We start from the raw sequence: 21,432 nt of genomic DNA on the forward strand, positions 1-21,432 counted from the left end.
ATGTCATTTACATGCAATTTCCTCTGCCTGGAATCTGGCAACAGCCACCTATAACATCAGCATCTGGTAATAGATTTCAAAGCAGTTTTCTTCGAAAATGTACTCAAACATGTCATTGTGGTGGGCTGACACTGACAGGATGCCAGGTGCACACCAAAGCCACTTTATCACTCCCCTCCTCAGCTGGACAGGGGAGTGGAAATATAATGAAAACTTTGTGGATCAAGATAAGGACAGGGAGATCCCTCAGCGATTACTGTCATGGGCAAAACAGACTCGACTTGGAGAAATGAGTTTAATTAATAACCAATTAAATCAGAGCAGGGTAATGAGCAACAAAAACACCTTCCTCCAACCCCTCCCTTCTTCCCAGACTTAACTTCACTCCAGATTTTTCTACCTCCTTTCCCTCCAACAGTGCAGGGGGACAGGGAACGGGCAACGGGGGCTGGGGTCAGTCCATCACACATTGTCTCTGCTGCTCCTTCCCCCTCAGGGGCAGGGTCCTCACACTCTGCCCTGCTCCAGCCTGGGGTCCCTCCCATGGGGACAGTCCCCCATGAACCTCTCCATGGGAGTCCTTCCCACGGGCTGCAGCTCTTCAGGAACTGCTCCAGCGTGGGTCCCTCCCAGGGGGTGCCGTCCTTGATCACACTGCTCCAGCGAGGGTCCTTTCCACGGGCCCACAGGTCCTGCCAGCAAACCTGCTCCAGCAAACCTGCTCCTCTCTCTCCAGGGGCCACAGGTCCCGCAGGACCCTGCCCCGGTGTGGGCTTCCCACGGGGTCACAGCCTCGCTGGGGCATCCCCCTGCTCTGGCGTGGGGTCCTGCACAGGCTGCAGGTGGAAATCTGCTCCACCATGGATCTCCACGGGCTGCAGGTGGAAATCTGCTCCACCATGGATCTCCACGGGCTGCAGGTGGAAATCTGCTCCACCATGGATCTCCACGGGCTGCAGGGCACAGCCTGCCTCACCGTGGGCTGCACCACGGGCTGCAGGGGAATCTCTGCTCTGGTGCCTGGAGCAGCTGCTCCCCCTCCTTCTGCACTGGCCTGGGGGTCTGCAGAGCTGCTGCTCTCACATAGTCTCACTGCTCTCCCACGGCTGCTGTTGTGCAGCAGGTTTTTCCCCTTTGTAAATATGTTATCCCAGAAGCACTACCACCATCACTGATGGGCTTGGTCTTGGTCAGTGGTGAGTCTGTCTTGGAGCCAGCTGGCATTGGCTTCATCGGACATGGGGGAAGCTTCTAGCAGCTTCTCACAGAAGCCACCCCTGTAGCTCCCCTTGCTACCAAGAGCTTGCCATGCAAACTAATAAAGTAATTTTCTGTTTAGGTGTGAATATACTTTTGATTGCAGAAATCCATTTTAGATAGTGTGATATACCTCATGTTACCAGCTGCTTGAAAGGGGTGAAGACAGAGCTAATTAGCAGTGAAAATGCCTGATTGATATCACTCATTTTAATTTCTGTTTGCTTCGATTGTGAACATTCTTCTTTTCCCAAATAGTTCCAGAATCTAAAAGTGTATCTGTTACATTTTGATTATCCGCTGCTTGTGTCCATAATGCACTGTTAAAGAGAAACTGAGAGTTTTTTATCAACAGGCACCATACTGTGAGTGTGTTATGGAAGGAGACCAGGCAAATACCCATACTTTATGTACTCAAATATATACATAAAGAAGAGTCTTACGGGAGGCCTAATACACTTGTAGAACATCCATTTCTGTTTATTAACTGAGGCTGCTGCCTTTGTGACTGAGAAACAGACTTTGCTCAAAAGAAATACTTAGCCCTGTGCACAACCAAATAATGCTGTACATGTTCAACATGGTTTATAGGTAATATATCTCTTTAGGGCTGCTTCCCTCCTAAACTTTGGTTTCTGTAATTTAGTCTAAACTCTGTCCAGGTTATAATTAATGGATTGATTTATGTGAGGAGCAAGTTTCATGTTCCTAGCCAACAAGGTACAGAAACCTGGTTATCAGCTGCATAGAGCTAGATAGACAACTGTTGCTTTGAAAATAACACGGAGTCATTAGATAGCGAGATTCTATAATGGAAATTTTTCCTTAAAGTTTCATGTTTTTATGCTGCGTGCTTTGTGAATGGGTGTTGTTATGGAAAGCTATGGTGCTATTCATTTGCATTAAGAGTCTGGGTGGAAGCTCTGAAGCTACTTAGGAAGTCCAGAAAGCTCTGCAGAAAAAAAGATGTATTTATAAGGGTCCTTCTTAGCAGGTCTACAGGTGTTTTAAAAATACATGGGTTCAACCCTGTTGGATTTCCGCTGTAGCCTGGATTAGGTATGTTCTTATCACAGATAACAAAATTTTGAGGGATCCTGAATGAGTATGTCACTGAATTCTAGCATTGTATTAGCAGACAGGCAGCTTGCCAAGATGCTCAGAGCAGCTCAATAGTGTTGTGTGTTAGGGTTGGAAACGGTAATGATGTCTTCAAGGAGACAGATGGTCAAATGTACAGAAGTCTGCAAAGCTGGAGCTTAATAATTGAATCGATGACTTGACTATGATAAAGTACATGGTGGAAGAAAAGAAAGAGGGTTGTTAAGTTCTCCTTTTATTGTCAGTTGAAAATTAGTCTGGAATGAATCTTTTGGTGAAGAAGTCTGTAGTGCCTGTATGAGAAACATACAGTTTGCCTTGCCTCGGAAGCAGAAGTCCATCATTCAGTTGTGATGTCAGTAAAGAGAGCAGTGTGCTCTAAATCTCTGTGCTTCAATCATAGGTCTTTGATCTGGGGGTGGTAGCTGATGACAAATTGTAGTGCTTGAAAGGTCTTGCTTGTTAAGTAAGAGAACTTTAGGTTTGGATTTTAGGAAAGCTAGAATGGGCAGAAACATCACGTGGGGAAACAGGTCAGATCACTGTCTGTCCAGGGGCAGGGAAGGACCTGAAGGGAAGTATAAGAAAGAAGATGGACCAGCTGCTCTTCCAGTAGGCTGTTACTGTTCCCACTGACATACACCAGCACAGTTCTGACTGACCATAAAGAAATTATTTCCATCATCTCTTAAGCTGCTTGCTGCTTTGACCAGTAAAAAAGATCCGTTGGGCAAATGCTCATTTGTACTAGGGGTGTGTGAGGAGGTATCTCAGCATATGCATTTCATAGTGCTCCTAAAATAAGGTTTGGAATAGTCGTACAGGAAGAAGAAAGAGAAGGGCAGAACAGCATGTAAGCATTAACACAACCTAAAGCTGTTGTGCCTTGAGGTGAAACGTGACAACCATTTGACAACATGTAGAAAAACTTGCAGCAATCTGAAGATGCCGTAGCTGAGTGAGATCACAGGGAGTGTTGGGTGGGCAGAATGTAATTGCTGTTTGGACTTTTGCCAGGCGTTCTGGTTAACGTTTCTTTATTTGTCTCCCAGCAGTTTGACGAGTAAAATAGGAAGTGATTCTGCTTTATGGAAAAAAAAAGATATTCCCATATCACTAACGTAAACTATAAAAGCATAGTGTATAGAGAAAGAGACTATTTTAAAATGCCAGTTCCCAGTCTTCATTACTTTTGTGAGCTGTGACATTGTGAATTGATGGAACAGATCAGGGAGCCATATTCCTTCTGTTGCTTTTAGTGAGCTTGAATTTTATAAGGAAAATAGAGGAAAAAAATTAGTATTAAGCACCTTGGCTACATGAAAAAGGATCTCACCTGAAAACTTGTACAAGTGAAGATACTGGCTAATCAGTCCACTTCTGAGTTCTTCCAGAATGCCTGGCATTCCTAAATATGGCCCTGAAAATGACTAAACGTACTGTTCAGATGTTCTCACTTTCCGTGACTAGTACCACCGACCCTAGTTCTGGTTCTTATCAATAACTATCTGCCTGCATAATTCAGTTTTAGATACAAGTTTTTCTTAATGGCATTTTTTTTGTTTTCATAAACCCACTCAAAAAAAAAGTCTATCATTGTGTAATGGGGGGTGACTAGCTAATGCATTTATTTTTTAACTCATCAGAGAGCCTGTTGCTTACTCTCTATTTCAATTTTCAAACAAAGGCTATTCCATTCATCATCTGCCAGCTTTTCAGAAATTAAATTCTAGGACTGCCTTGTTTTCCTCTTTGTTGACCACTTTGGCTTTTCTGCACTGATGAGTTTCCATGTTACTTTCTCATTTCTATTAGATACCAATTTACTTTGTTTCCATACCATTTATGAGCAGACAGCCCTGTAATTCTCTTACTTCTTTTCACTGGTTAAAAACTAAAAAACTAACTTTTAGTACTTACAGGTATCTAATTGTATTTGCCTCTTTTCAGGTAAGGTAGAAAAACTGAGGCTAGGAGGGGTACAACAGGGCTTTATATCCTTCTTTGTAACAAAGTAGAATCAACTTTAATTCTTATTAAATGAAAAATTCTTCTGAACACACAGAAACCTTCATATTTGAGGTTGCTTGCTCTGCTTCCACAGAAAGGAAATGCATTTTCAGCTGTATTTTTATAGAGCAGTAGCTAGTGACTAGTTAATCAGACCTGTCTATTCTGCATGGTTATCCTGGGGATATGTTCCATTAAGTGACTGTTATTTCTAGTTTAAGGTGATATTTAGAATGTGACTAAATACTGTCTGTAAAACTTACTGTATTCTCTTCTGTATGCTTTTACTCACCTCTTCTACTCTTTATTTTTGACCTGGGTTTGCCCTCTCTTGTAGTGTTCTTTCTAAAATCTGGACTTAAACTTGGTACCAGTGAACAAGGTTACGATTTTTTTTTCAGTTTAAAAAATTCGACCTGGAATTCTTTGAGAAGAAATTCAAAAGCAAATAAAATTAAATCCATGTGACATCCCATGTAGCTAATAAATCCTCAGGGACTGAAGTTTAACCATGTAAGTAAAGATGAATTTCAGATAAAGTTTTCTCTGCTCAAGTGCTGATGATATTGGACAATTGGAACTTGAGAATACCTCACTGCTCCAGCAGCATACTGCTGCTCTGACCTTTCCTAGGAGGACCCCCATTTGCCTGGGTTTCGGACCATCTTCTGAGGACTCTAGCATTCAACAAGGTTGTATCTGCAACACCAGATTTAGATGAAGCAGAGCTCCAATGCCATCTGGAAATTACTGTGCTCCTGGGGTTCAGTTAAAATGAACTGTCAGAAGTGAGATGCTGTTTACATATTTTTAAGCGTAGCTCAGAAGCTGAAGAAAACTCTGGTGACGCTTACTAGCTAATCATTTTATGTCAGCCTTTCCTGCCAAGGCAAAGCATGCATTCCTAATACAAAGCAATGCAGAAGTCAAGTGTGGCTCTTCTTCAACAGTACTGATGATACTGGTTAAAGTACTGTTACTTATTAAGGTGCAACACCTCAAAATGTTGTTGCTGGATTATACTCTTTTCCCAACCTATTTCAGGTAATTTACAAAACAGCTGAGTGCCTGATAAAATCTTCCAAAATAATTCTCGAAACAATCCATAACATTTTTTTTATAAGTAATCCTCTCAAAGAAGATGCAAGTCACAGAAGAAAGAATTTCATGTGAAGACATTGTCGTAGTCTCACAATCTTCTCTGTTCATGCAGAAGTGACTTGCCATTCCATTTTTGGCTAACCCAATCAAAATTGCCATTATTACCTGCAGTTCTCATTTGGGTGAACAAATACTGAGCAGTTTTGAAAGTCAGGCAATCTATTTAGCGTGTCCACCAGAAGATTTAGGAGCCTGTTTCTCATCTTGTAAGCTTAAAAATATTAGAGATGGTCCCTTAGTAGTTGCAGCTTTGCTTTAGTTAGTTTGTGTCATATTGCAGAAATGCACCTGGAGCGTTTGTATTGAAAACTCAACATTGTAGGCGAGGACCTGGACCTATTGAAGTTAATGTCAAAACTCTCTTTGGCTTCAGCGGTACAGAACTGGACTGCAAATGAACAAACCAGCCAGCTGGATATATTGTAGAGAATTAATTATTGCAGACTCTTGGAAAGTTCCTTATTAACGCTATTGCATGTGAACTTTGCAAGCAAATGCTTAGAGCTAGTCTCTGATAGCTGTTTCTAAGAAAGTGAATTAATAACTGGCTGCTGGTTCATGCAGAGGGTTTTATGTTATTTTTTGTCATGTCTCTGAAGATTTCAGACAGTATAAATGATTTCAAGACTTCCCTCCACTAGATGGGGAAAAAGATGCTTATAGTGTAGTACTTGCTTACACTCTGCAGTTGTTGATATGATGTAATATTTTTATGCTTGGGTAAGTATAGATTTTGAATAAAAGAATTTAATTAACACTGAATAAATGTTCCTCATAATGGGAAGGTTCTCTGTTTCATTCACGCTTCATGCTTCTAGCAGTTAACTAATTTAATTTTTACTCCGGGTGTTCAAGGTCTGTGATTTTCTTTCCTTCTGTCTTTCAGCCTGTCTGTCTTTTAAACAGGCTTTCCTTATGTTTCACAGTCAGAAAGAGATCAGCCAGAGAAATGAAAGAAAGGGAAAGTGCAAAGCATTTTTTTTCTTTACTTGGACTTTGCGTAATACGTAGCAGATGTGTATCTATGACTGTGCATAAAATATAAGTAATGTGAAAGATGGGGTATTTGGAATGATGTCTGAGATTTAACGACTAGAAAACCTATTTTTAGAAGTTAGCTAAAGGAAAAGTAATGATTTAAAATAATGAAACGTAGGTAGGATCAGTAACATTATAAAAGTAATCCTTGCACATGCAAACAACATACTCATCTAATATGGCTTACTAAGGGATATAACAGTTTTGGGGATCAAAATCCCTTTTGTAATTAGTCTTTTTTGAGTTTATTTGTCTATGCAGTACAATAGGATTTTGTATAAAAATGTTTAAATTCAGGATACAAAATGAGTGAAATGTGGCCAGTATTCAAAGTAAACAAAAATATATATGTTCAAATTGTCTGTCAAGCAGTAAGGGGTTTAGTGTGAGAAGTCCAGGACAATGATTGTTTTTTTGGAGTCTGAGGCAAACATTTTTTCAGTTTTCTTTTTTTCACTAACTCAGTACAGTAGACTTAAAAGTTTTCATGCAGAAATGTTGTGTATCTGGTTTCAGTCTTTGCTACTTCTTGATGTTTGTCTTATAAAGCTGATTACATTTTGAGCAACTTCAGGTTATTTCATTCAAACCTTCAGGTCACGCTATGATCCTCAACTTTGGGTCTTACATATTTCTATGCTCTTGATTATCGTCTGTCTACATTTCTACTAACTTACGCTATTTTTCATTCATTGAATTTTGTGAAGTGCTATTTATTTTTTTTTACGATGCAGGTAATTAGGTTTTAACAATGTATTTTTTAGTGGTCTTGCTCTAAGGAAGGAGTTTTAAAGAAGATTTTGGAAGTCTTAGAGCAGACCAATGCACTGTAATAATTATACTTCAGTAGTCCAGAATGATACCTCAAGGGAGCTATGAATCCAGTGTATAATTTTTTCATGTGTGCTTGTCCTTGATGGTAAAATTGGATTTAAAAAAATAAGAAAAAGAATAGAAAGAAAGAAACCGGAAAATTGATTCTCCTTGAAGGTCATTAATGTTTCTAAAAAGAAGATAAAAAATGTACATGAAAATCTCATTGTTAAAGAAACCGTGCTAGCTTTGTTTTGAATAATAAGATTTTTATCAGTACAAGAAAAGGTCTCATAATAATAAAACTTAACTGTTATTTTCATCTGCAACTGGAAAGTATTCAATGGCTAAAAAATAGCCAAAGAAAAAAAAGCGGAAAAAAAGGATTTTGAAGAGGATAATATGGATTGCATGGAACTACTAGCTGAAGGACAGATTCATACTTTATTGTAATATAAAAAGGGTGTAAAGGAGAAGGGGAGGAGAAGGGAAGAAGGTGAGTCAACCAAAACTGCAAGATAATATTTAATTCAGATGTCTTTTCTGTCCAGTATTTGACTCAAATATCTTTCAAGTGAATGAAAGAAGTTGGCATAGAAAAGGAAGCTTAGGGAGCAAACTGAAGAGGGAAAGTGAAATTTGCACCGCATCTAAATCCACCAAAAAAAGGGCAGAGTGGAAAAAGTCTTGTCTGGAGGTTTTACAAAACCAGTTTGTCTTGAAGAATGCCTTAATGACCAGTCTTTGTAAATGAGCTTGTTCACTTCAAAAACTGTGTGTAACAAATATATTTACAGAGTCACTGAGGTTGGAAGTGACCTCTTGATATCATCTGGTCCAACCCGCTGCTGAGTAAAGCAGTCAGCTAGAGCAAGTTGCCTGGACCGTGTCCATTTGGCTTTTAAATATCTCTGAGGATGGAGACTCCACAGCCTCCTCGGGCAACCTGTGCCAGTGTTCTACCATCCTCACAGTGAAAAAGTATTTTCTTGTGTTCAGAAGGAATTTCACGCTCTTTAATTTGTGCTCATTGGCTCTTGTCCTGTTAGTGGGCACTGCTGGGAAGAGACTGGCTCTTTCATCTTCGCTCCCTCCCCTCAGGTATTTATACGCATTGATATGTTTCCCCTGGACCTTTCCTTCTCCAGGCTGAATAGTCCCAGCTCTCAGCCTCTCCTCATATGAAGGATGTTCCAGTCCCTTAGTCATCTTCATGGCCCTTTGTTAGCCCTTGCTCCAGGAAATCTACATCATTCTCATACTAGGGAGCCCAGACCTGGACCCAACACTCCAGATGTGACCTTACTGGTGCTGAGTTGAGGTGGAGAATCACCTCCCTCAACTTTCTAGCAAAACAGCTTTCCTGATGCAGATGTATGTCCACTTTTAAGTGTTTTGTAACCTGGTCGTCCTTCATCAAGGGTAAGTTTTCTTCTTCCCATAGGTCTCAGGGGCCTGGGATTCCTGCAGGCTGGTCGTACCAGTAAAGACTGAGGCAAAATGTGCATTGAGTACCTCGGGCTTTCAGTGTCTTTTGTCAGCAGGGCCCCTGGCAGCGTACAGGCTAATGCTGTGTTACTTACTGCTTGCCTTCCATTGAGAATCTGAAAAGAACCACCTCCTGGCTCACATTGTTCTCATCCTCTGCTAAAACAGTTTGCTGTTCATGGTGACAGTTGTCGTTGCAGTTAATCATTTAATTAGAGGGACCCAAAGAAGCCATCTCCATTCCCACAATATCGGGCTGACTGTACCTGCGAGATGTTGCTTTAGATCTCTTCAAGTAGGGTATGGTTGGGAGTACAGTTATTTGTCATGAATACAGCAAGACTCTTTGCTGTTGCTGTAATACAGATAGTAATGAAATGCATGAACTCTGAGTTAGTTGTATCCTGAGGCAGTCATCTCTAAATAATCTCATTATCCCAGACCCCTGAGACAAGCAGTCCCTAAATATCCCATACATGTGGGCATAGATGTGTAATTGTAGTTAAAGTCTTTTATGGCACCAGTGTTTTAATATCTATTTTATTTTGAAATGGGTCTCATTTCAGACAGTTAGCCAGAGTGCTGCCAAAGCCCACGTGTGAACGGTGTTTTGCAGTGACAAATGAGTACAACTTGTCTCAAAATCCATTTGTCTTTTTTCGCTTGGATCCCTCTTCAGAATATGATGGGTGGCCTACTTTTGTGGGGGTGAAAAATTATTTTCCTATTCCTTTGTGACATTATGGGTCTCGTAAACTGTTGCACAGTCTTTTGGAGTAGGTAGCATTATTAGGATGGATATTAATTATTTTCAGGCTGCTGATTCATCACCTCTGCATGATCTATATTTGTCTCTTGAATGTTCCTCACCTCTTGCTAATTATAGGTGGTCTTGAGGGAACCAGCTTCCTAAGTGAAATAGGCTAGTGTAACACACAGACTGTTTTTGAAGTGTGTTCCACTGAGGGTTGATTCATGTCACCTACTTGCATGTTCACAGCCCACAGATTTTTTCACAGTTCTGGGGTGGGCATATGCTAATGCTGCTACCTGCTGTCCCATTTGGGAGCAAGCTTCCCAAATCCCCTTGCCCTGAAAGCATGTAAATTCCTTTCTCTTGTTTCAAAGCTTGTTGAGTGAACTGGTTATTTTGTTTCTGCTTTAAGAAACATCAAATTTTGTGTCTTTTTGCTGCCCGTTAATTTTTCCTCTGTTTTATTCATTCCATTTTTTAAAACCAGATTTAAGCTGTTCAGCAGACTTTGCAATTACTGTTGCATCAGTCATCTGAAACTGAGCAGGGAAAGAGCTTGTGCACGTTTTTTTCTAGTTGTCTGTTTTGCTTATCTAAAAAAGTCTCTCTCCATCTTTTTTCCCTTCCTATCTCTTCTCTTCCCCTCCCACCTGCTAGCCCCTGAAAATTGGAAACATGAGAGGCCTTGTCTCAGCATCAGATAAAGAGCCAGGAAATCCTGACTCTTTCCATGACTCATTGTGTGTGTCCTTGGGCAATCTGTTACTATTACAGACAAAAGCTGTGCACAGCACTTGGCTGAAAAATTAAAAGCAGGGTGCACGATCCATGGAGATTATTTTCAAATTTAAATCAAAGCACAGCAAAAGTGGACAGGAAAGAGAGGCTGCAGGAGATGAATACTGAAGGAGCAGTTTGTGAGCTGCATAAATTGTCAGTGCAAGGAGACAGCTTGCAGGAATTTCTGTCTTGTTGAGGCCTTTGGTTCCGTCACAGTGCAAGTGTGTGTTGTGGTAGATGATGGACACACAGTCCTCAGTTTCAGAGCTCTTATGTTCTTACTTGAAATGAAGTCGATAAATAAGGGTGATGGAAAAAGAGAGGCTGCACCGTTGCATAGGTGAACCCGTACTCAGCTTTAATAACCCAACCCTCTGAGGGTTTTCTTGAGAGATGGGCTTGGTGGCTTTGATTATTAAATGTATGTAAATGCCTGAGGTTTTGCTGTTTGTTTGCTTTTTTTTTTTTTTTACCTTTCACATGTTGAAGGTTGTGAACTCTTCCTCACAGTTTAGAAGAAATAACGGACATCTCTGGAGAAAGCAAAGGTCTTTCTAGGCAGTGTCACTTGGAGGTCGGGGAAGACAAACGGGATCATTTACCTATATTTTCCATGATAAATCAGACATGAAAATAACTTCCAAAAGTAACAGAGTATAATATAATAGAGAAAAGTGCCTTCTGTATTGCTTGTGTGACTTCCTTGGGTAAGGCCGAATGACATGACCAGCTGACTACAGGACTTGCTGCTTTCAGAGTGTATTTCCAGACATTTTAATACCATGTCCGTTCAGTGTTCCTTCACATGACATTGACTATAGCTTTATTTTTACTATTTTTATGGCCTGTACATTGCTGTGGTATGGAGGGTGGTATTTTTATATTCAGCAGCAAACTATTTGATCTGGTTTAAGGTGGCCCTTTCATCTCTCCTGGGCCTCTTGTTCATGTCACCTTGTCTCTTCCCTCTGCTCCTTTTGCCTTATCCAGTGACTATGCAGCTGTGCCGACACAGCAGGGGGAGAAGTTTGCAAGGGCATTTGCTTATTGCTTAAACGGCCACCAAAGAAATGCATACTCCTCAGGGGAAATACGTTAGTGAAGGCTACTAGGGTCTTTGTAGAATCTCTGGCTTTTCATTTGACGAGTAAAAAAGGCCGGAGTGACGGATTTGGTTTTGATTTATTGAACACTTATGCATTTTTTTCCCGTTTTTGACAGTGGTGGTTTATTGAGGGGAAGGACATCAGAGTTCTGAAACTCAGAACCTTTTGGTGATTCTAGGGTATGTAAAAGGTCATCGTCTCAAAAGGTCAGTCCTGCCCCTGCAGTGGAGGTTAGTGTCCTGGTGCCAGACAGTGTAGGGTCCGTCTGACCTCTGCTTGCAAAGTGTTAACTTGCATTTCCCACTGTTGCTGCTCTGTTGACAGGCTGAGATGGGACTTTGATGAAAAGACTCTTTAAGAAAGAGTTTAGCTGTGGATTTTATGTAGTCAGATGTAGTCAGCTTTTGTGATCAGTTTTTATCCCATAGACTTGCAGTAACTGGAATGGTCTGTAGCTAGGACCACATGGAACTCGTGTTTCATTAAATTTAGTCCCCTGCTATTGCAGATAACATGTCACGTATCATCAATTAGTCAAATTCCATCTTAAAATCACATTGGTTCCTTGTACAACCCTTCCTTTTGGAAAACCAATTTGTTGTCTTCCAGTGACTTCAAGAATGATCATTAACTGATGCATTCATCAAAATTTTCCAATTCTGTCCTGACAGAGAATAAGTATTTAGAGTAGTCCGATGCCTGTCAGGGGCAGGATTCCATAAGACATTTATGAATCTAGATTTGATTCCCATAAGCACTTCACCACATGAATAATTGCCTCCTTTGGACAATGGAGTTAAATTGAGCCACTCTGAGCTGTTCAAATGTGTGTGCAGAATCAATGATATGGGACCAAGTTCAGCTTCTGAATAATCATGTTCTTGTTGATGAAGTCATTAGAATCAAAAGGACATGTGAATTTGTCTCAGGTCAAGATTGTTTTCTTCAGTATTGTTTTCGAAGAGATAATCCTCTGTCGTCAGTCATTTTAAAGCCTTCCTTACTGACTTACTAATTTAATAGACTAATTCTCTCATGGGTGACTACTGACAAGAAATACTTGGAAGGGATGCACCTTAAACATACTGAAGTCAAAGATAATTGTATTAAACCTTCTTAAAATGCAAAAATCATTTAATACCAGCAAAATAAACATCTAGCATGCCGAAATTACATTACTGCATTCTTCAGTCAGTTGTTCCACGGGCAACAGGAAAGCTTTTTCATGGTGAAAGTGATATGGGACTTTGATATAGTCTAGAAAACTACTTCAGTTTCTGACAATATCCTCAGTCTAACTTTTGAGTTTTGAGGGTCAACCATACTGGGAGTTCCCACAGCTGAAAATGCATGCTGCACGTGGAGAATTTTCCTAGTATCTCCGTAGTTAAATTACATTTGTTTTGTACATTATGTGCTACTCTTACAAGAAACTATCATGGAGTATGGCAATAAACAAAGTAGTAATAAACACCACACATCTTGAAACACCTTCCCTGCCCCTCCCCGCCTCGCCATAAAATTTTGCTTTTAAAAATCATTGCTTTATTTGCTTTTACTGTTGTATGAAGATAATAGTACGTCTTGATGTGAACAGGTTTAGCTTGCAGGACTGGGTTTTGAGCACAGTCTGCTTTCAAAAAGCACTTGAAAGCTTTTATCTTCAATTAACCTGTTGTTGGGGGAAAGATATTCTAAAAATGGTGAATATTGTATGTATGTATGAATATTATGAAGCTTCAAGGTCAGCAACTCTTCTTTTTACCAAGAAAACATCTGTTTTCATGTGTTTGAACCTTGAAATGGATGGTTTCAGCTTTTCTTCTTGCCGCAGCTGGCAAAAAAGAATGTGCACGGTTCCTAGAAATAAAAATCAGTTTGACCTAGTAATGATTCAGATCTCACTGATAGTGACCTTAAACTCCTACATCCTTTTGAGGCTTTGAAAATGTTCTATTACCCAGCCAGCATTATGCAGTGAAACTGTTGTGTATTGAATGCCTGGCCTTTTAACAGGCATCATGAGATTGTACAAGAGCAGGATGACCCGGCCCAAAGGACAGCCCTTCTCAGATTGTGTCCCCCTGGGAATGAATCACAGCCGGCAAAGACATCTTCCTAAATATCCCTTAGTTGTTGTGATTTTGTTTTTTTCTTTTTGGGGTGTCTCTCTATTTCACAGGATACAAAGGAATGCCGTATTTAAATTATTTTTCCCTTCATCTTCTTGGTTAGTGCTTTTATTACAGCCATATCATCTTCCAAACACCTGTTCCCATTTTAACCCCATCCTAATCTCTTGCCAAAAGCTGAACTCGGGTAGGAATGCAGTAGTCCCAATAAGGTGTTAAAAATAAAATAGTAGTTGATACTTAAATACCCATTTATATACACAAACAAATTAATCCTCATACCTCACGCAGGGAGGTATTTATTCTCATTCCAGTTTTAACTGCCAGGAAGCGAAGAGAGAATTTAAGCAGCTAATTTTTCAAACTTGCTTTTTTCCATAAAGTTTTCAAAAGATAACCCAATGAAGACACCTGTTCAAACTAGTTTCAAAGTGTTACTTAAAAGTGCCACATTCTCCGTTAATGTACTCTACCTTGTTCTTTTGAGTTACGGTAGATCGACTGTTTGGACCGTTTTAATTGCATGTAAATGTAAGCACATAACCAAATACCTCTCATTAAAAGATATCATTTATTTCTGTTGTTCTCTGATGCATCCATTCTGTGTCATGCTCCCTCTGCCCCCTCCCCGCATCTTCTTGGTATTTCAAGTGGCACTTCAGGTGGTGTTTGTGTTTGGTGTATTCAGAAATGGATGTGCACACAGGAGATGGCCATGTCTTACACTGTGGCAACATTGAATATCTGGCAAGATATTGCAGCAGTTCCAGCATGACATCACAGTGTGCTCTGCTCATGTGCCATTTGCTGAGGGAGACTCTCTAAACCCAGTTTACGTCTGTGTACTGGTTTCTGTGCATTGCTAGCTCTAAACATTGCAGGAAATTAAGATTATAGACCATTTCTTAACTTCCAGTTTTTTGCTGATTTTGGTTTTGGATATAACTGAAACACAGTTTGAAGATGAAAGCAAAAATAAAGTGGAACTTCACCCACCAGACCATGAGCAGATAGAGTATTAACCAGAAGTGCTTGGCTTCTTTCTTTGTTTAAAGCACTTTACCACATCAGTTTTTAATACAGCTTTTCCTGACAGTCAGATGGAAGACAGAGCAGGTGCCCTCTGGTGCTGCTCCATAGTTTCTCCTGTCAGTTTTACCTATCTGTTGGGTTTGCTATAGCATCTTGGTGTAAGAGATGAGAAAGTTGCCTTACGAGTGGTCTCAAACAGACTTTTTAAACAGGTAGCTAAATTTGGACGAAGAAAAAATTATTTTCATTAAGTTACAATTAAAAAATGCATTGACCTACAACACTAATATCTAATGGCTCTGGTGTCTTGCCAGTGATGATTCCTGCAGATAATTTTTGCAGTATTGCTATTACACTGAGAGTTGTGGAGAGCATGAGGGAAACCCAAGTTTTGTAGTTGCTTGTATGATAGCCTTGATAACGCACCACACCAATTACATAGCTCTTTTATTTAGTGTGGATGCTTGTCTAAACTTCAGTTTTTAGCAAGAGATACTACTTTGTCCTCCTTATGCTTCCAGTTCCTTGTTCTCTTTAGCTTTCCACCGTATTGCTTCTAAAATTAAAATAATCTTAGCCTGCTATTTTTTCTCCTATTAATGGGAGGGAGAAAGAAGACAAGAAACACAAGCAAGAAACAGGCATTCTCCAGCCAGGCACCGAAGGGGATTCTGGCTTGCAGATTTTGCCTGGTGCTGCAGCTGGGCAACAATAAATAATTATTTTTGTAGTAATGTTGCTTTTCCTAGGGAAACAGTGTGAGCAAGACTGCATGGGGACATGTCTCCTACTGTAGTAGTATGAGCCATAGCACGGGCTGGAAGTAAATCCTGACTGAAGGTGTATTGTGTGGGTTTAGGGGAGAAGGATTGGTTGGTATGAGGAGAAAAATGTCAGGGGAAGTTGTTAAAAATAGGAGAAGGAAGATCTGAGTTAACATGGTGAATGGTTCAATATTAGGGAATAATAGAGAAAATAATAGTTTATGATGAAGGGAACATTTGAGCTGGAAAAACAAGCTGGTAATAGAAGACTATATTGTTCATTTTCTTGATTTGGATGATGGAGCACTTGGAAGTTGCCTTCCTATTTTAGAGTTTGCTACAGTACTTCATGGCAAAAGGGACAGGAGGAGAGGAAGGAAGGAAACATTTGCCAGCTTAGAATCCAGCTGAGCATGTTACTGTGTAGTAAAGACCTAAAACCAGTGCTTCTCTTTCACATTTATTAGCACTTCCCTGTCTTCAAGTCATAGTAGAATTGGAATACAGTAAGAGGGTATTTTGCTGAGATAGGATGCTTCATAAAATACATTGCAGAGAATACTGTCAAAGAAAATCTAATTGAGAGCCACAGCCATGCACATGACCAGAACTTCACAGACCTGGGAAAGCCAGCATCTCATCAAAGAAGTAACTGTATAGTGTGCTGACTGATCTCCGATCTCACACCTGACATACACCATACCTTATCAGCTTGCTTTTGAGAGTGGTGATTTGATGATACTGATGAAGAGAAATTATGTTGCTGCTTAGTTGAGCCTATTTATTCCCTATGGAATTAGCTACAATTTATTTGCTTTGTGGTCAAAAAGTAAATCCATGTATCTCTCTATCTAGACCTTTCTTCTAAAAGGCATCAGACTATGCAGAGTGCCTTGTTCAGGGGTGTTGTTTTTTTTATTCTTTTCCTCATTGCTGAAATACTACAAGAGGTGCAGTTGTGGGATGCTAAGCAGCAACAGTGTTCGCTCCTTTCCCTTTCTGGGGAAATGCTTGGGTATTGTAGACGCTGGTCAAGTTGAAACAGATTTCCAAGAATGCAAAGAAATCTCATGGAAGGAGAACTACAAAAATACAACAGAGCCTTAGACTGACATGACTTTCAGGAAATTGGCCCAGAGCAAATCCTGCTGTGACAGCAGGCTCTGTGTGTGAAGGTGTGAAATGGCGAGCTGTGCGTTGAAGTGCAGGTCTTCGAAAGGGTAGCAAACGTAACCTTCTCCAATTCAGCCTTGTGCAACACCTTTCGGGGAGGCTAAAAAGTTTTTAGGAGCTGCATCGTATGTTCAGGTTTGGTGTGCCAGGGATTAATTTCTTCACATCTCTAGCTTTAGGATGTAGCTAGTGTGCTGTAAATTGACACAGCAGCTTGCAGTGCCTTGTTTGTTTTAGGTTAACACGTGTCTCCCAACTGCCCTTACAAGTATGTGCTTAAACAAATGTCTTTTCTACAGCACTTTAAAACCACTTGATGCAGAAAAATATGTGCTGCTCGGATTGCCTGATTAGTGTGAAGTTCATCATGGTAATTACTACAGTAAAACCCAAACATCATCTGGTGTTAAGAAAATCCTAAATTCCATGGGTTTTGCAGCCTCGTTTGCTTTGGATCAGTAATTGCAATGCAACATGAGTACCAAGTTTCATCCCCCACTGTGGTCTGCATTCAAGAGAGAAACTGTATTAAGACTAACAAAGGTAAATAATACTCCTGTTTCTGTGCCTGTCTTAATGATGAGTACCTTTTTTTTTTTTTTTTTTTTTTTTACTTTACAAGAAGTAATGTCTGCAATGGAAATAAAAGTAGTATAATGAGGAAGGCTTGGCAAAAGACAAAATAAAGCCATGAAGTTTGGGATTTCTCATATCTAGATGTAAAGAATCAAAAGAATAATAGCATTCTCAACTTAACCTGAAAAAAACCAACCCAAAAAGTTTTCCTTTTTTCACGCAAAGAACTACTTGATCTAAAATTTAAAAAAAAACCAAACAACTATTGTCTTCATATAAAATGACAACATGAAGAAGTTTATTTTCTACTGTTTTTGCAGCTGCTTATAGTTTTCCCTCTAAAGCTTGAAAAAGCTTCGGCATGCAACTGTTGTGTTAGCAAAGAGATAGCTTGCAGTGCACGTGCACAGCCTGGGACTTCAGAGGAAATCTTTTGCTTTTTCTCATTTATCTCTGTCACATTTCAAATCCAGCTTCGTTCTTATAAGAAATTAATACTTTTAGGAAGGATTAGTTGAAAGAATGCATGCTGATTCATAGATGGGTTTATTTCGTCAATCCTGAAGGGACATTACCAGAATGAAAAATCATATTTAAAAAAAATAAATCCTTGCTTTGGTTACAATTAATTCCACTAGCAATTAAATGAAAGGAATCTACTTAACTTTCTTCTTGGTTGTTTTGGTTATATTTTATATCTTCCCTAGCTTGGACAGAAGAAGAAAGTGATTTGTCAGAGTGACATTCTAATGAGTTTCTTCCTGCAATGAAGACTGGAAAGCCCACAGATCCGCCGTGCCTTTCACGTTGTACAGGAGAGGACTTGCCTTCCCCCAGCCTTCTCCTAGAAGTGCTTGGGGAATTTGGTTGTTTAGGTGATAGGGCTACTGAAGCCAAGTTCTCCCCAGCTTTTGTTGCCAGCAGCATTCCTCTGCTTCTGTGGTAGTATAGCACTGACCAAAAATAGGTTTTCGTTAAGACTTTCAAGCTGCTTGAAACAGCTTCTCTTTGAGATGGGAAATTCCTTGCAGTGACATATGCTAAAGAATGGCCTTGACCTCCTGTGGAGTCCTTCACAAAATGTCCTCTCTTCCACACCCAAATCTGAGCCTTGTAGGGGTTAGTGGGTCAGATTGCAAAGCTGCCGTTCCACAAACACTTATTCTTCAACCCAATTTGCAGGGTTTCAGCTTGTCAGGGTAGCACAGTTCCACAACATGTGCTTCTGTTGACTTCATTATTGCTGTCACCAACATAGTCCCCTGCAGCACAGTGCTGCCGTGTTTGGCTCGGAGAGTATTCTGGATATATTTTAGTTTCTGTCTCCATTGCAATTCAAGCATGGTAGTGATAATCATGAAGGCTTTTATACTGACCCTAAATTTTAGCTCCTTATTTGACTAAATATTTGAAACTTGGCTTGTCCAGCAGTATCTGCTCAGTCAACCTGTAGTACTGTAATATTGTTTTAGTGACCTTTTCAATGGACTTGTATTCCTCTAGTGACATTTTTGTTTGAAATTGTTTTCCATAGTAAAGTATTTAAGACTTACTAGCCTAGTGGTGTGAAGTTCTGCTGCTGTGAGCACAGGCTGGTGGTTTCTCATTTCACTTAGTCCAAAAATGCCAAGCAAGGGTAATGATGTAGAACACTTTTCATATTCTGATGTGTACTCAAAGCCAGGCTTCTCACTGCATGGCCTTTAAAGCATGTTGGGAAGCTTTCCCTTTCTGAGAGAACCTGAAACAATTGTTTTTGGCATGTTGCGATAAGTGGCAGCCATTGATTGTCTGTGGAGGGGATATTAGAGCAGCCAAGTCTACTTAGATGACCTCTGTGGCATAGGGGAAACAGGCATACAGTGGCATCATGTTCAGCTATCCTCCCAAGAACCTGGAGTGTAGGAAAAAGAATTAAGTATCAGTGTAACAGAGGGCAACTTTGCAGCTGGAGTACAGCCAGGCAGTTTGCAGACTACCAGGAGGCCATCTTAAGACAAGGAAATCCCGCACTGTCACGGTAGGGACATCTCTGGCTCCTCTCACTCTTCTAGTAGTGAATATGCTGCCTTCCTCTCCAATTTCTTCTAAAAATGCCTTTGTACTTACCAGAAGCAGCCTCAGAGATATGCAACAGCTTGGTAGCATTAAGTCTGGAAAAGACAGATGCTTTTTTATGGGTCTGTGGATTCAGTGGGAGTGAGCATAAATATAGCAGTTAATGTTCTCTCACGTCTCTGCTCATCTAATGCCATCTGCTTTGTGTCCGTTCATTCACACTGGTGCCAAAAAGTAATTCTGGCACAGGTTATTTGTGCACCAGCGGACTTGGTCCCTGACTGTTAGGTGAGTGTGAATATGTAAACTGTGTGGTATGGGTAAGCAGGCGAACTCTGAAGTTTTAATGTGGCTGTTCGTAAGCAGCCATTGCCAATAGATGCTAATCCACAGGGTAATGGTAACAACTGTAAGGCATCGCTGCTTCTGGTGGTGGTGGTGCAGGAATGGGAAGAGCACCACTGTTGCACCTCAGAGAAGGAAGTAGTCCTTTGGCTCCTCTGGTCCTTGTCAGCAGCTGTGGGAACACCAAACTCTGAGCAGAGAATTCAGTTGTTCATAGAGCTGGGACCTAGGTGTGGTGCAGATGCTTGAATGCTGCCACTCCTTGATCTGTCTTTATTTTACAGAGGTAAGAAATGTCAGGCACGTTTTTATGGCCTTCTCTATGTGTTTATGCACATTGTCACTGTAGTTGTACCAGTGCATTGGTAAATACAGAGGAGGAGTTACGTGTAGGCTTAGTTATACTCACACAAACATGTTTATATTACTTTCTCTGGTTCTTTTTTCAAGGTAGAGATGTATTCTATGTACAGGGCATCTTGACTGCACTATTAATTGCAACCACCCAAGCGCTTGTACTAGCTGTAATTATTAGGAATTAAACCACAACACTTAACACTAGCCATAGCTTTTGTGCCATACAAATCTGTATGTGAATTAGACATTGGTCTGATGCTTTGAGTATATGTTATCTTCCAAACCCAGCTGTATGTGTGGAGAAAAAGACTGACTATTCTCAGCTTTTCACTCTTGTTTCCACCAGAGCTTAGTCTCTTCCCTGTGATCTGCCAGGAGAATTGTTTGTGCAAACCCTCCCTGTCTTGTTTCTTGGATAAATCAATCTGGTTAGCGCTGACTAGAGTTTAGCATACCAGTCTGATTTCACCAGATGCTAGGTAGAAATTTTGAAATGCCATTTTGTGGGGAGAAAGGAACAGTAACTTGTTGCAGAGGGAAACCATTGAGCCTGTGAAGTTAATGTCATGCACCACTACAGCTGGATCTAGGAGCAGAGGTCTGCCCACAGCTGACCATGTCTTTTTGGGGAGGTTACTATCTTCCTGCGCACATGGATGGCGTGGCATTGCTTGATTACTTGTCAGCCTTGGTGGAAATGAAGACAGCATTTGACGCTGATTGTAGGCTGTAGCCTCATTGGTGTATAATCAGCACCTCCTCTGCAGTCATTCAATCATGCCCGATTTCATACCAGCACACGTGCGGGATTAAAGCGCGGGTATCTGTACAGATTGTCCGCTTGCAGTAGATATAATTTAAGATAGCCATGTAAGTTGTGTTCTAGAACACAATGTGGCATTATGAACTGTGTGTGATACTGTCTAAAAATTGGTCTAATGTTCAAAGAAGACAACAGTAAAATGTCTCTTATGCATTTAAGCCTCAGTTTTGAGCCTGGTGGTGGAGTTTTGTTCTTTGTTGTGCAATGGAAAAGCAAAACTAGAACAGTCATATTTCAGGAAATGTTCGTAGGTTTAATAGGTTCATTTTCTTCTGCTCAAACCGAAGCATAAGTAACTACTTTCAGCCCACTCTTTTCCTTTCTATTATGCAGGAGTAAAGGCAAGTACAATTCCCTCTCCAATACTGAAGAGAAATTCTGTAGTGTGTCTTCTACCTGCTTTTGTTTAGCTCTTGGGAGAGACATAGGTATTAGAAATTCTGTGTCCTCAGACATAACACAGAGATATTTATTTATGCGTGATTCACGTTGTCTCCTTTAAAGAGAATTCAAACATAAGAACAGTTTAAAAGTTTGTGTTAGAGCATGGGAATGCATCTTCTGGCATACAGTGGTTTTCAGCTTTTGTTGAGATTAAGGATCTGGCTTCTTTTCTGTTTCTTGCAGATGATTGAAAGATTGAACTGCTTTTCCTTCACTTTTT

At 40.3% G+C, this 21,432-nt stretch overlaps 1 protein-coding gene across 2 annotated transcripts in view; it reads left to right on the top strand.

Moving 5' to 3' along the window:
* Positions 1 to 21,432, top strand: part of UBE3D (ubiquitin protein ligase E3D) — an 84,551-nt gene that overhangs the window by 56,881 nt on the left and 6,238 nt on the right. Inside the window, exon 10 of one of the 2 annotated variants that reach the window (XR_008822567.1) lies at positions 16,909 to 17,152. The exons of the other annotated variant lie outside the window; for it this stretch is intronic. The gene's annotated coding sequence lies outside the window, so the exon portion shown is untranslated. The remainder of the gene's footprint in view (positions 1 to 16,908; positions 17,153 to 21,432) is intronic. 2 annotated transcript variants of the gene reach the window in all.

This window comes from Falco biarmicus, chromosome 6, assembly GCF_023638135.1.
Source record: "Falco biarmicus isolate bFalBia1 chromosome 6, bFalBia1.pri, whole genome shotgun sequence".
Classification (NCBI taxonomy): domain Eukaryota; kingdom Metazoa; phylum Chordata; class Aves; order Falconiformes; family Falconidae; genus Falco; species Falco biarmicus.